The sequence below is a fragment of the Zootoca vivipara genome, chromosome Z1 (assembly GCF_965207765.1).
Source record: "Zootoca vivipara chromosome Z1, rZooViv2.hap1.1, whole genome shotgun sequence".
In the NCBI taxonomy this organism is placed as follows: Eukaryota; Metazoa; Chordata; class Lepidosauria; order Squamata; family Lacertidae; genus Zootoca; species Zootoca vivipara.
Genome location: NC_142583.1, coordinates 3,791,140 through 3,805,294, shown reverse-complemented (window position 1 = coordinate 3,805,294; position 14,155 = coordinate 3,791,140).

The following is a 14,155-nucleotide window of genomic DNA, read 5'->3' as shown; positions in this document are numbered from 1 at the left end:
GGAGGCCATGCTTTCCACGAAGTACCGAGCGGCTCCTTGTAAGGTCGTGTCGGCATGGATGTTAAAATCCCCTAAGACAACCAAGCTAGGTGTCTCCAGGAGCACATCCCACACGACCTGAAGCAGCTCGGGCAGGGAATCCTTGGTGCAGCGGGGAGGTCGGTACACCAAAAGGAATCCTGTACTGCCCCTATTGCCCAACTTCCAGAACAGTGATGGGCAACCTTTTGAGCTTGGTGTGTCAAAATTCACCAAAAAACCGAGCATAACTTGGGTGGTGTGTCACTTCAAGAAAAAACCCATAATTTTACGATATTTATAGTTTAAATAACAAAAATGTATAATTGTAATATATGTATTTAATAAACCAAAAACTAATTATTTAACCAAAGCAAACCAAAAAACCCTTATTTATCACAAAGTGCCCAGAGTTGTTGAGTTTTTTGGGGGGAGCTGCTGACCAAAGTTTTGGAGGTTTTTTTGGGGGGGTGCAAAAGTTGCTTTGCTTTTGGGGGGGATGCCCCAATGCTGCTGCACTTTTTCAGGGGGGAAAGAGAACAGAAATAAATGATGAATAATACCTTCGCTGGAACTAACACGCAGCACCGACATAGTCTGCCAAAGCACCAAAAAACCCAGCACAGAACGGGTTAAAAAATGAACGCTGTTACACCCAATCATAGTCTGCCAAAGTGCCAGATAAAACAGCACAAAAAGGGTTAAAAAACCAATCTCTGGCTACCAGCAACAACAACAACAACAACAACAACAAAAGGATCCGGGTTTTAACAGCGGAGACAAGCTGTAGCGGAGATAAGCTGTAGGAGGAGCAGGAGAACAAATGGGGGGAAAACAACAACAACAACAGTACGAATGGGCCGATGGGGCGTGTGCCAGCAGTGAGGGCTCTGCGTGTCATGTCTGACACGCGTGTCATAGGTTCGCCATTACTGTTCCAAAACATGCACTCAGAAAACCTGGTCTTACCAATAGGACCAATAGATGCCAGTGGGTTACTGGACCCAGGAGCCGCCTCAGCCTCAGCCGGCAGTGGGCCAGCTGCTGGTGACGACCCGGCTGATGGCAACGAGGTCTCCTCTGCATCTGGAACCAAGGCTCAGGCCCCAGACTCGGCTCAGCTGAGGCTTCTTGCAGAGGAGGTTGAGCGGACGGAGGCTCCTCAGGACCAGGACCCAAACTTGGTTCAGCCGATGTCCCAGGCAGATTCCTCTGGCTCCAAGTCCCAGGCCATCACAGTTTATCTGCAAATATAAGAGAGAACCCAGGGACCACAGGGAACCAGGTGGCGCTGTGGGTTAAACCACAGAGTCTAGGGCTTGCTGATCAGAAGGTCGGCGGTTCGAATCCCTGGAACGGGGTGAGCTCCCGTTGCTCGGTCCCAGCTCCTGCCCACCTAGCAGTTCGAAAGCACATCAAAGTGCAAGTAGATAAATAGGGACCGCTCCAGTGGGAAGGTAAACGGTGTTTCCGTGCGTTGCTCTGGTTCGCCAGAAGCAGCTTTGTCATGCTGGCCACAAACGCCGGCTCCCTCGGCCTATAGAGCGAGATGAGTGCCGCAACCCTAGAGTCGGACACGACTGGACCTGATGGTCAGGGGCACCTTTACCTTTACCTTTATAACAGAGAAAGAAAGAAAAATAAAAACATTTCCCCCTGACATTGACGGTAAAAAATGTACATCAATCCTACTTTAAATGTATAAATTAATATAAGCAATCCATATGTCCAAAATAGGTATCTACGTAAATGAGACTGATGATTCTCTAAGCCATCTCTGTTTAAATCCAGAAAGAGCAGTAAAGTCTTCAGGCCAATGAGTATTAGTAGATGGCTGAGGTTTGTTCTTCCTGCCATAGTCCCATTTTGGCCAGATAAACAAAGATTGGTGAATATTTCAATAATGGATTTTTGAAAGACAGACAGAAGATAGGAAAGATGCAACTGATCTGTCATTTTCACGATTACCCATTGAAGTAAGAAACGTTTGGTTGCTTCAGACACATGGAGCTCCTGTGTCAGACAAAATTCCCAGCATGGCAGATTTTTAAAATAGGAAATATCCAGTAGTGTTGCCTCACCTTTGTTTTTGGACTGCTACAGGTGATAAATAAGCCACATTTTGCTGACTATTTGCAGTAGCTACAGGGTGTGAATCTTTGCGGAGATATGTCCCAATTAATTATTCTCTTTGGCCCGTTTCTAATAGTGCCAAACGCCATATGGAACCATTAAGATGTTAATTTACATTTACCATTGTAGGGAAATTTGCTGTGATATTGTGCAATTACTCAACTTATAGATAAGACTAAATGGACCATAATTGAAACCACCTTTGAAGATGGTTACTGTTTCAGTCTTAGGTTTTAAAAGAGCTACCATTCCAGAGAACTGTGAAAACTCTCTGAGCAGGCAGGGGATGGTGGAGAGGAAAATTAAATACTGTACAAACCCCAAAATTTGGGATCCGTAGCATAGGTAGGTGGAGATGAGAAAGGCCTTTGTCTGAAACCCTGGAGAAGATTAATCTTCTTTATTTCTTATTGGATTCATCATCAGATCTCAGGGCGTCTGTATAAATTCATAGTACCTCCTAGTCTGTTTTGAAGTTGGAAATATGCTCTCACATAAGCTTCCTCAATCCAATCCTGAAATACCTACGGTATCTGCATAATACTGAGCTCAAGATTTTAAAGTGCCAGTAAAACCATTATTAAATTCTGGTTTAAACTGAACATGCTGCATTCTAGTCCAAAGGGTATTGCAGTCAGATTCCCAGTTCAAGGTCTATTGAAGCTGATGGGTAGAACTTAGAACCTGTCATCTTCAACAGCAATTTTGCAAAATGCGATTGCTACAGCTAGCCAAGGCCTTTAGTAAGGATGAGCTTGTCAAGCCTTTCATGAAACACCTCGCCCCAGCAGCTACAACCCTCAGCTTTTTGGAAGAAGAGCAAGATAGAAATGTGATAGATATCAACATAAAGGTAAAGGTAAAGGTAAAGGAACCCCTGACCATTAGGTCCAGTCGTGACCGACTCTGGGGTTGCGCGCTCATCTCGCATTATTGGCCAAGGGAGCCAGCGTATAGCTTCCAGGTCATGTGGCCAGCATGACAAAGTCGCTTCTGGCAAACCAGAGCAGCACATGGAAACGCCGTTTACCTTCCCGCTGTAGCGGTTCCTATTTATCTACTTGCATTTTGATGTGCTTTCGAACTGCTAGGTTGGCAGGAGCTGGGACCAAGCAACGGGAGCTCACTCCGTCACAGGGATTCGAACCGCCGACCTTCTGATCAGCAAGCCCTAGGCTCAGTGGTTTAACCACAGCGCCACCTGGGTCCCAGATATCAACATATTTGTACCCTATTCCTAAGTATTTGTGTAGGCAGAAGTAACATACCTGTTATACTAGACAAAACGTATTCTTGGGGATGTGCTACTAAGCTGTAAGCAATACGACATACAGTGGGTCCACATTGTGGAGATGGAAAATACATCTGACCAATGTGTGGGCACCTAGGTTGTTAGACCCTTTTGCCTCTCCTGTTTAGTCTTTCTTAAAGCTATTGTGCCCTCTCTCTCTCTACCCCTCTAGCAATGAACAGACCATACATGGTTAAGTAAGTTTAAAAACTTTACTTACTAAAGCCAAAGGTCTGGTTCATGTGTTATTCCAGGCAGGAGCAAGGAGAACACAGGTAGATTACTCTTGGTTGCAAAAGACAGCATATAGTTTCAAGCATGTGGTCTAAAATTTGAGCAAGTTCAGGCACATCTGTCCTGGTGGATTACATGGAGAGAAGAGAAAGGAGCAGAAGCAGCTTCGCTCCCTCCATCCCGGCAGTAATGGGGCATGACCTAGCTGAGTCTAGGAACAGATGTCTCTGGTCTTAACCCCTTCATGTACTAACTTGCACTCATGCACAGTTATAATTGACTGCAATTTCCTACACACATCTCTATTCCTACTTCCTATGCCCACCTTCTTGCCCTGCCCTGGCAAACAGCAGTGACTGCTACTGAGAAGGAGAGAACTGGCACAAAAGGAAACATGGCTGCTGCACATAACTGCCATTACTACTTGCCTGCTGACACTACTGCTAGCAGCAACCACCATGGCATTGTCAAGATACAAAACAGGTGAACGAGCAACGGTGGCTGCTGCTCCAGTCCAACACCGTGGCTCACTTGCTCACTTGCCTGGGTGGCAGACTTTGCAAAGATGCAGCTGGTGTTTCTCGGTCATCTTTCCTTGTCCTTTTGGTAGCAATGCCTGGTGTTTCTTGTGGATAAGCAAGAATGGGCAAGCAGCTGCTACCGCCTAGCCTCCACTACTCTGGGACAAAGGGAAGGAAGAAGAGGAGCTGCTTTGCTGCCACAGGTGGCCGCACATATGTCAAATGATAGACAGAGAAAGGGGTCAAGGGCCCAATCCCTCCAGTGGAACCTAACAGCAGTACAGGGTGGGGGACAATCCTGCTGCCACCCAGAAACAAGGTCCAGTGGGCCCTCCCAGGCTCTCAGCAAATGCTTGAGGACACCGGCTCTGTATTTGTATTTCACGCAAATCGTGACCACAACTGGGGCAAAGTTAAGCACTTTTTAATCCTGCGGCTTTCAAGAGCAGACTTGCCTCCCCCTGAAATCAAAGGCACCTAAGACGGCTTAATTAATTTTTCTTTAGATGGTGAGAAGATGAATCTTACACGCCAGCATTTCCAGAGGAGCATTTCTGATTCTTAGCTGACATGTGTGTTCCGTTAATAGGCATAATCTTGCTGTAATGTGTCCTTTTGTTTTAAAGGGCTTCACCTTTAGCCATCCATTGCATAACACAAGAGGATGCTGTTTCAGTTTGGGAGCTGCAAGCCCAAGGGTCTGTGACCTCGGTGCCTTTGGGGTGGACTAAGCCCAATCAGGAAAGGCTGCCAACCCCAGGTCCTGCCACCCCACCTTCTAAGCATCTGTGGGTGCTCAAACAGCAATTTCCTCCTCCGTAATCTGGCAATTACAATGTAGCCATGGAGTTGTCTTTCTCCATCTCTCTCCCCCCTACCCCTCCCTTGATCTCGGTGCCTTTTCCAGCTTTAAGTTGTTAGAAGTCTGGCTTCTTTAGTCTGAGGGCAGAAAGATACTGATAATTTTTCTTTTGAACTGTTATATTGGGGAAAACAACTCCACCAGGAAAAAAAGATACAGGGAACTGTGTGTGCAAAGGGACAGAGAACCGTTCCATACTTAGAGTCACTTTTGTTGAACTCGGCTCCCGTTTCAGTGATCAAGCAGCAGCGTGAAACTTAATTAAACTGACATGTCTAAGTGCAAATAATTGCAGAGATTTTTCTTTCATTTTTTGCCTTTCCTTGAAGCATTGCTTCTATTGTTCTGAGTGAGAGCAATGTTGACCTCCCTATTTCAGGGCTGCACTTGTCAAAACGACTGAATTGTTAACTTTAGTTTTTAAATCCAGTATCATCACCACACACTAGTATTATCTATCTATTTACTAGCATTCTGATATTGTCTCTACAGTTCCATCGCACTGTCACGCAGTCAAGAAACTGAATTCAACAGCCGCCACTCCATCCCCCCACATTTTAGCTTCACAACTAAACAGTATTGTTCTTTCAACTCTGACAGTGAAAAAACATAATGTGTTTCACCCAGCCCAATAAACCTCAGTCTTAGCCATCCTCAAAGCTTCCAGTAGATATATACTTTGTAGTGCCACATCACAATCCTGGATGTGCATGAAGTCAGGGGAGGGGAAGTCACTGGCAGAGGAGCAGGGGGAGCGCACCGCCCCCGGAAGCATTGGGGAGGGGGGTACCATTGCGGCCACCACCCCGGACATGCGCTGTGCACCCCCCACCATGCCGTGCACCGCGCCCCCGCAGCGGTACGCCACGCCCCCGGGTGGCACGCCACATCCCCAGGACGCACGCCACACCCCCATGGGTGACGTGCCACACCCCTGGGGCACACATCAGCCATGCCCCTGCTTGCTCTCCGCCCCCAGTGCCGGAGCATGCAGCTTTATCACTGGGGAAGAGGAGGGGGACAAAAGTGAAGGGAGCTTGCACAACCGCCATTGCATGGCATGGGAACATGAAGAGAGGGGTTCAGAGGTTTCAGTGGTGGCATAAAACAATGGCAGAAGTTTGAGTAAAGGAGGGGTGGAGGATATGGAGAGGAAAATGTTGATTTCGAACAACAGCAGATGTTTGAGTACAGTAGGAAGGAACTTGCATGAAGGAACCGTGGAACATTTGAGAACTCTGCATCTCTCACATGAGGCAGCTGAGGAACTAAAGAGAGAGAGAAGTTTGAGTACAATGAGAAGGGAGAAATGCTGAAAGGAGGAAAAGTGACTGCTTTAAACAATGGCAGAAGTTGGAATAAAGTGGGAGTGGAGAGACAATGAAAGAAAAAATGTGGTTTTGAGCAATGACAGAGGTTTGTCCACTAAAAAGGTAAAGGTAAAGGACCCCTGGATGGTTAAGTCCAGTCAAAGGCGACTATGGGGTTGCGGCACTCATCTCCCTTTCAGGCCAAGTGAGCCAGCGTTTGTCCACAGATAGCTTTCTGAGTCTTAACCGCTTCTGGTGCAACAAAACACCATTTAGCAAAGAAACACTGTTTAGCTTCCTGCCACAGCAGTACCTATTTATCTACTTGCACTTTGACATGCTTTTGAACTGCTAGGTTGGCAGGAGCTGGGACCGAGCAACGGGAGCTCACCCCGTCACAGGGATTTGAACTGTCGACCTTCTGATCGGCAAGCCCAAGAGGCTCAGTGGTTTAGACCACAGCACCACTCCACCCCTTTATCTACTACCAAAGCAAGACAATGGCCCAGCACATCCATTGTCACATCTGCAGATATAAAGGAGTAAAGCTCTGTGTTATCAGCATATTGCTGACAACATGCTCCAAAACGTCAGATACCTCCACTCAGTTTCATGTAGATATTCAACAGCATGGAGGATAAAATTGAACTCTGAGGAACCCTACATTGAAGACTCCACAGGGCCAAAGAGCATTCCCCAAGCATCACCCTCTGGAAACAACCATCCAAGGAGGACCAGAACCACCGTAAAGCCAAAAAGTCTCTCTCTGGTCTATCTGAACTAAATATGATAGTGGGTGCTCACAGTACTCAGCTGCTTTAAGACCAGAAGAAGAAGAAGAAAAAGCCATACACTGTTTCAGAAGCCTTGTGGCCCCTGTTTCTGACAACATGCTTGGGTTCAATACCTTGAAACAAGAGTTCACAAAGTGTTTTGTTAAATGAGCAGCTACAGCAACAAGTAGTTTTCTGCAGGAGTGACTGGAAGTGTCTCAAAATTACTAGAATCACCAGGTGTCTTTAGCGTCCTGCTTCTCAGAAAAACTTGGAAGTATATTTTGCCACAAACAGTGGCAAATAGTCAAGACTCCATCATAAAGTTGGCGCCATGAGTCTTCTCAGCTGTTCATACACAGAGGTATAAAGTATGTCGTATCTTTATTTCTTACCACTTGGAAACAACTTTTATTTGAAATTTTGGATAAATATCTCCAAATGTTTAATATTGATTCAAGTTCAGTAGCGTCACCAGGGCTCCAGTTGAATGACTTTGAGAGCCAGCCGCTGCCTGTGCATTGCCAATTGGACATTCCTGCTGCTATATCAGCCATCAGAAATATTATCACTAAACAAGTATTTATATACCAGTCTTCCCAGTTGGCTAACTACAGCCTGCCCAGCCACTTTAATTTGCTGCTGCTGCTTCTCTGTTTCCACCCACCTAATTCTGGGACCGGCATCTCTGTTGATCTATGTTGTCCTTGGTGAAAAGAGGACAGAGGGAAGGAAGGTGCACAAGGAATTATTAGCACCAAATGCCACTGGGGCAACAACTATTTTTTCAGCTGTCAGAATGGAGAAACTGGCGCCACAGAGCTGACCACCAAGCCTTAAAGCTCCTGGCAGCTACATCTCTCTGTTTATGAATTGGTAGTGTGTTGAAGCACAATTTTAAGATAACGAAAAACAAGATTAAAATAAAGTCAGCACACCAAAGTAATTCCACATGGGAAAGTTCATTGCTGATTACTAGGTCTGGAACACATGCAAGGCAGATGAAATGCCGCTTCCCCAGCAGAGGCTACTGGCAGATGGAACTCTTTTATCTTTGCCAGGGAGATAAACATGCATGCTTGGTTGGTAGTCATTATTTACAACAGCAAATTAAATCAGTTTTAACACTTAGATATTCATGTAAAGCACATATTATCGGGTAATGGTTTGAAGCTCTCCTTTGTTTTCCGTTTGGAAGCTTGGGCTGTTTTCTGGAGCAGTTTTTTATGCATTTGCTTGACTTGCTTGATGAGGACTTTCATCAGAATTTGCTTGGAGTTTCTTCGTCATGCCAAGCGATCCATTGTTTGAGACACTTTCTGGTACATTTGGCAGCGTGTTCTGTTTCTGAAGAAGATGGCTCTTTTTCAAGCCAGCAGTATCTACAGTATACGTTGATTCGAGCCTCCAATTCCCTGATAAAGTACAGTAAGGAAACAGGGGTGCTAGTATTAGAGCCGCAGTTAGGGCAGTGTCAGAGTACCAAATAGGCAGAGTAGGCACTGGCTTGTGAACCCCACACCTTTTAGGGGCCCCACCACAGTGGATCAAAACAATATTGACCTGATCTTGAAAGAAAATTACAATCAAGCTTTCTTCTTTCAATGTTATCCTACTAGAATGCATGCCCAAGGGAGCCCCTGAGATTTTGACTGCCTTCCACAGGATTTAATACAGCACTGACTTGGGGGCAGATATTTAGGGGTCCTGTTCAAAAGAAGGAGCTGGAGGGACTCCAAATGTTAAAAAGTTGGTGATGTTTTTTTTCTTTTTTTTAGAAATATCTTTATTGTTTAAAAAGGCATAAATACAATCAATACAAGGTACACAAATATTCACACATTCAAAAAAGAGAAATATATAAAGGATCAAAAAAGACAAAAAGAAAAGGGAAAAAAAGAAAAAAAATTAAAAAGAGATAAAAATAAAGATTGGTCTTCCAATTATTCCGTCTGTAACTTCTATTATTCCTAATTTCTTGCACATTCATAGATAAGTTAACTACTTATTTTTTATTCATATATTGTAGCTCAGGTTCAGCCTAAACCCACTATTAGAGATTTCGATATTCCGTTTTTCATTAGATATTCTTCAAATATCTCCCATTCTTTCTTCACTTTTTGTTTTGTTTGCCCTCTTATTCTTGCAGATGTTTTTGCCAGTTGGATATATTCTACCATTAACCTGGCAGGGGAGATACCATGATCACAAAGTTGGTGAGGTTTTCTTAAGGTAAATTTATGTTACTTGACTCAGCTTCTGAAAGTTTTAACTACAGTTTGATTTGGCTATGGGGTTGAGTGTTTTGTCTGGTTGTTTGGTTGGATGTTGTAGTTTTGTATTTTCTTGTCTGAAACCTTCCTTTGGAGGCCAAAAAGCGCCATATAAATGCTGGCATGCAAACTAATGGCATTACAACAAAGTTTTGCTCTAACTGGCTTAATTATGTTTCATAACCAGCATAATGAAACCAACGCCTTTCCTTGTCAGTGACCCTCATCCTGCAGCCTCAGTGCTTGCCCAGTGTCTGGCCATGGTAAGGAGCTAGAGCTTGGCGTACTGGCAGGGATATTGCCCAGCAGGGCTGCCCTGTTAGGCCAAGGGGAATGAGCAGATCAGGGCAAGGTGCCAGGCCAAAGGGCCAAGTCACAGGCTCATGCGGCAGTGGCACTCCTTCCCACCTCTCCTGTTGTGTGTTGGCAGCCTGGACTAGAACCAGGGCATCTCCAGCACATAAAAGGCATGACTGTTCATAGAATCATAGAATCATAGAGTTGGAAGAGACCACAAGGGCCACCCAGTCCAACCCCCTGCCAAGCAGGAAACACCATCAAAGCATTCTTGACATGTGGCTGTCAAGCCTCTGCTTAAAGACCTCCAAAGAAGGAGACTCCACCACACTCCTTGGTAGCAAATTCCACTGCCGAACAGCTCTTACTGTCAGGAAGTTCTTCCTAATGTTTAGGTGGAATCTTCTTTCTTGTAGTTTGAATCCATTGCTCCGTGTCCGCTTCTCTGGAGCAGCAGAAAACAATCTTTCTCCCTCCTCCATATGACATCCTTTCATATATTTGAACATGGCTATCATATCACCCCTTAACCTTCTCTACTCCAGGCTAAAGATACCCAGCTCCCTAAGCCGTTCCTCATAAGGCATCGTTTCCAGGCCTTTGACCATTTTGGTTGCCCTCTTCTGGACACGTTCCAGCTTGTCAGTATCCTTCTTGAACTGTGGTGCCCAGAACTGGACACAGTACTCCAGGTGAGGTCTGACCAGAGCAGAATACAGTGGTACTATTACTTCCCTAGATCTAGATGCTATACTCCTATTGATGCAGCCCAGAATTGCATTGGCTTTTTTAGCTGCTGCATCACACTGTTGACTCATGTCAAGTTTATGGTCTACCAAGACTCCTAGATCCTTTTCACATGTACTGCTCTCAAGCCAGGTGTCACCCATCCTGTATTTGTGCCTTTCATTTTTTTTGCCCAAGTGTAGTACCTTACATTTCTCCTTGTTAAAATTCATCTTGTTTGCTTTGGCCCAGCTGTCTAATCTGTTAAGGTCATTTTGAAGTGTGTTCTGTGACGAATATAGGACTCCTTTGAGTTATTTATGACTCAATTAGGAGCCACTAAAAACCGCCCGGCACGCTTTCTCTAGCGCCTCTGCTCCGTAGACCCGGGCTGGCAGTAAAACATACAGCAGAGCCTTCTTCTTCTTCTCACACACAGCGGAAACTTGTATAGCCGTTGGATAAAAAGCCTCTTAAGAACACACAGAGTCCAAGGTGTTCTAATAACTACTGAAGTTTATTTTACAGAGAAAACAACAAACAACCTGGTGAGCTCGCAGACATCTTGCGACCGTCTCCCAGGCAAAAACGAAACCAACTGTTACACAAAGAAACACTTCCAGTACATTCTGTAACATGATATCTTCCTCAGTGGTCAGGTGGACAGTACACAGTTAACTCTTTGGTTACTTGTTACTCCTCACATGTTCAACCTGTCTAGGGCTGGTTCATAGGGCAGGGAAGCGACAAATATTTGTTTGTTTACTGTACCAAATGTTTTCAGGGCAGGCCACAAAAATACTAAGAATCATACAAACACAAACACACACAGTGGAACAACAGGGCACAATGCTGCTACTGTGTTCAAGTGTTTAGAGAGCCAGTTGTGTGCGTAGCCATAAAGTAGGGTTGCCACATGTCTGGAACTTCCCTGACATATCTGGAATACTGCAGTTAGAATCAGTGTCAACAACTTCCTCCCCCCAAAAAACTTCAACAAAACCTTTAGCAGAAAAAGCTCAACAGCTTTTCTTTTTTCTTCCATTTTTAAAAATTCATTTTCCAAATTATTACAAATAAAACCAAATTACTTTAATTTAATACAATTTCCTAAAATCAGGTTTCCCGCTCCTGTTGCAAACAACTTTTCTGTCCAGATTTTCACTGTTTGAAATATGGCAACCCTACCATAAAGCCCAAAACTGGAGTCCCAGGTTTCCTGGAAGGGGGTTTGAACAAGGTCTTAATAGAAGAAGAAGACCCCCCAGACACTGAACCTGGGGGCTGACCCAGGGTTACCCCAGGAGCCATCGGTGTTTGCTGGGGCCAAGTCCCCATCACCATGAATTCATTGGCTCCTTCTGTAGGTGGATGTCATCGCTAGCAAAATCCCTGGTTGGTGGGCAGTGGCAGAGTTTTTATGAGTGCCATTTCTACACCCATTTTTGCATTTTGCATTTGTGTGTTTTTCCTTGCCAGGCTGAGCACAGATTGGGTGTGGCATCTGTTATGCCAGTGTATCTGGTCCTGGCAAAATGAGTGTTCAGGATTCCTCTGTTTATATAACTACTATATGCAGAAAATGTATCATTTGAGAAACCCATTGTATCCTTTCCAAAAAAAAGCAAAAAGCTAGTAGACCTAGCAGCAAAGACTTTGGACATACAGTGGGATATAAAACTATTCCTAATCAGAAATAATGCTTCGTTCACAAAGAGAAAGAAAGAAAAGATAATATAAAGGCCAGAAGCAAAAAAGAAAAAGGCAAATGGAATATTTGAAGTTTAAGTTTTCTAAGAACGATCAGGATCTGGTTATAATGTATAAAATGAAGCAAATATTGAATAATTGAGCTAAATCAAAGTTATATTAGATGGGAAGAACTGCAGTAATAAAAAATTAATATCCTATATTTAAATAAAATGATGAAATATGATCTTGTGTGTTGCTTACCCCCAGAAGGTGTGCCTAGGATTGCTGTCTTAATTAAATGAAAAGTAGCATGCAGAATTATTATCTTAATTGGTTTTGTGCTTAAGGAGAGGGAAACAGATTTAAGGAATGTAGGATTCAATAAATGACAAGAAATCTAACAAGTTTGAAACAATTTAGAAGCACACAGACTTCTTTATTAAAAGTGTATGGACCTTTGATAGCTATACAATCTGGAATTTATTTTATTCTATTTATTTATAAATCATAAAGGTAAAGGTAACCCTGACCATTAGGTCCAGTCATGGACGACTCTGGGGTTGCGGCGCTCATCTCGCTTTACTGGCCGAGGGAGCCGACGTTTGTCTGCAGACAGCTTCTGGGTCATGTGGCCAGCATGACTAAGTGAACCAGAGCAGCACACAGAAACGCTGTTTACCTTCCCGCTGGAGTGGTACCTATTTATCTACTTGCACTTGATGTACTTTCGAACTGCTGGGTGGGCAGAAGCAGGGACAGAGCAAAGAAGACAAAAACCACATACCATAAAGAAAAGTGACCAAACGAAAAGGAAGACATTTCAACCTTAGCAATCAGTGTTGAAAAAAGCTTGAGTAAATAGATGTCTTCAAGAGACTCTGTCTCTCAAGGCCTTCAGGGAAGGGTGGTTGCCACCACGGAGAAAGACAACTTCCAATGTGTCACCAACCAGCAGTGTTTCTTTGGAGGAGCCTCAGACTGGATTTTGTCTGAACCGGGGACATGATCTGCTAGGTATCCTGATCCCAAGTTGTTTCGGGCTTTAAATCTTTTAATAATAGAGTTGGGCGGGATCCTCAAGGGTCATCTAGTCCAACCCCCTGCAATGCAGGAATCTCAACTAAAGCCTTCATGACAGATGGCCATCCAACCTCTGCTTAAAAACTTCCAGCACCTTCCAAGGGAGTCTGTTGCACTGCTGAAGAGCTCTTACTGTCAGAATGTTTTTCTGTATGTTTAGTCGGAATCTCCTTTATTGTAAATTGAAGCTATTGGTTTGAGTCCTTGTTCCCTCTTCCATGTGAGAGCCCTTGACATATTTGATGGCTATCATATCTCCTCTCAGTCCCCTCTTTTCCAGGCTAAACATACCTGATTCCCTCAACCGTTCCTCATAAGGCTTCCTTTCCAGACCCTTGATCATCTTGGTTGCCCTCCTCTGCACATGTCCCAGCTCTGCACGTGTCCCAGCAGTATTCCAGGTGTGGCCTGACCAAGGCAGAACAGAGTGGTGCTATGACTTCCCTTGATCTGAACATTATACTTCTGTTGATGCAGCCTAGAATAGCATTCACCTTTTTTTTGTTGCTGCATCCCACTGTTGAGTCATGTGAAACTTGTGGTCCACTAAGACCCCTAGATCCTTTTCACATGTCCTGCTTGCAAGCCAGGTGTCCCCCATCTTATATCTTAAATGTCCACAACAAGACTTTGAGACTGGCCCAGTAGTTAATAGGAAGCCAGAGCAAGTCTTTGTGCAGAACCTGGCACTAGCTGCAACTTCCAAATTGGGTGTAAAGGTAAAGGTAATGGGGCCCCTGACCATTAGGTCCAGTCGTGTCCGACTCTGGGGTTGCGGCGCTCATCTCGCTCTATAGGCCGAGGGAGCCGGCGTTTGTCTGCAGACAGCTTCCGGGTCATGTGGCCAGCATGACAAAGCCGCTTCTGGCGAACCAGAGCAGCACACGGAAACGCCGTTTACCTTCCCGCTGTAGCGGTCCCTATTTATCTACTTGCACTTTGATG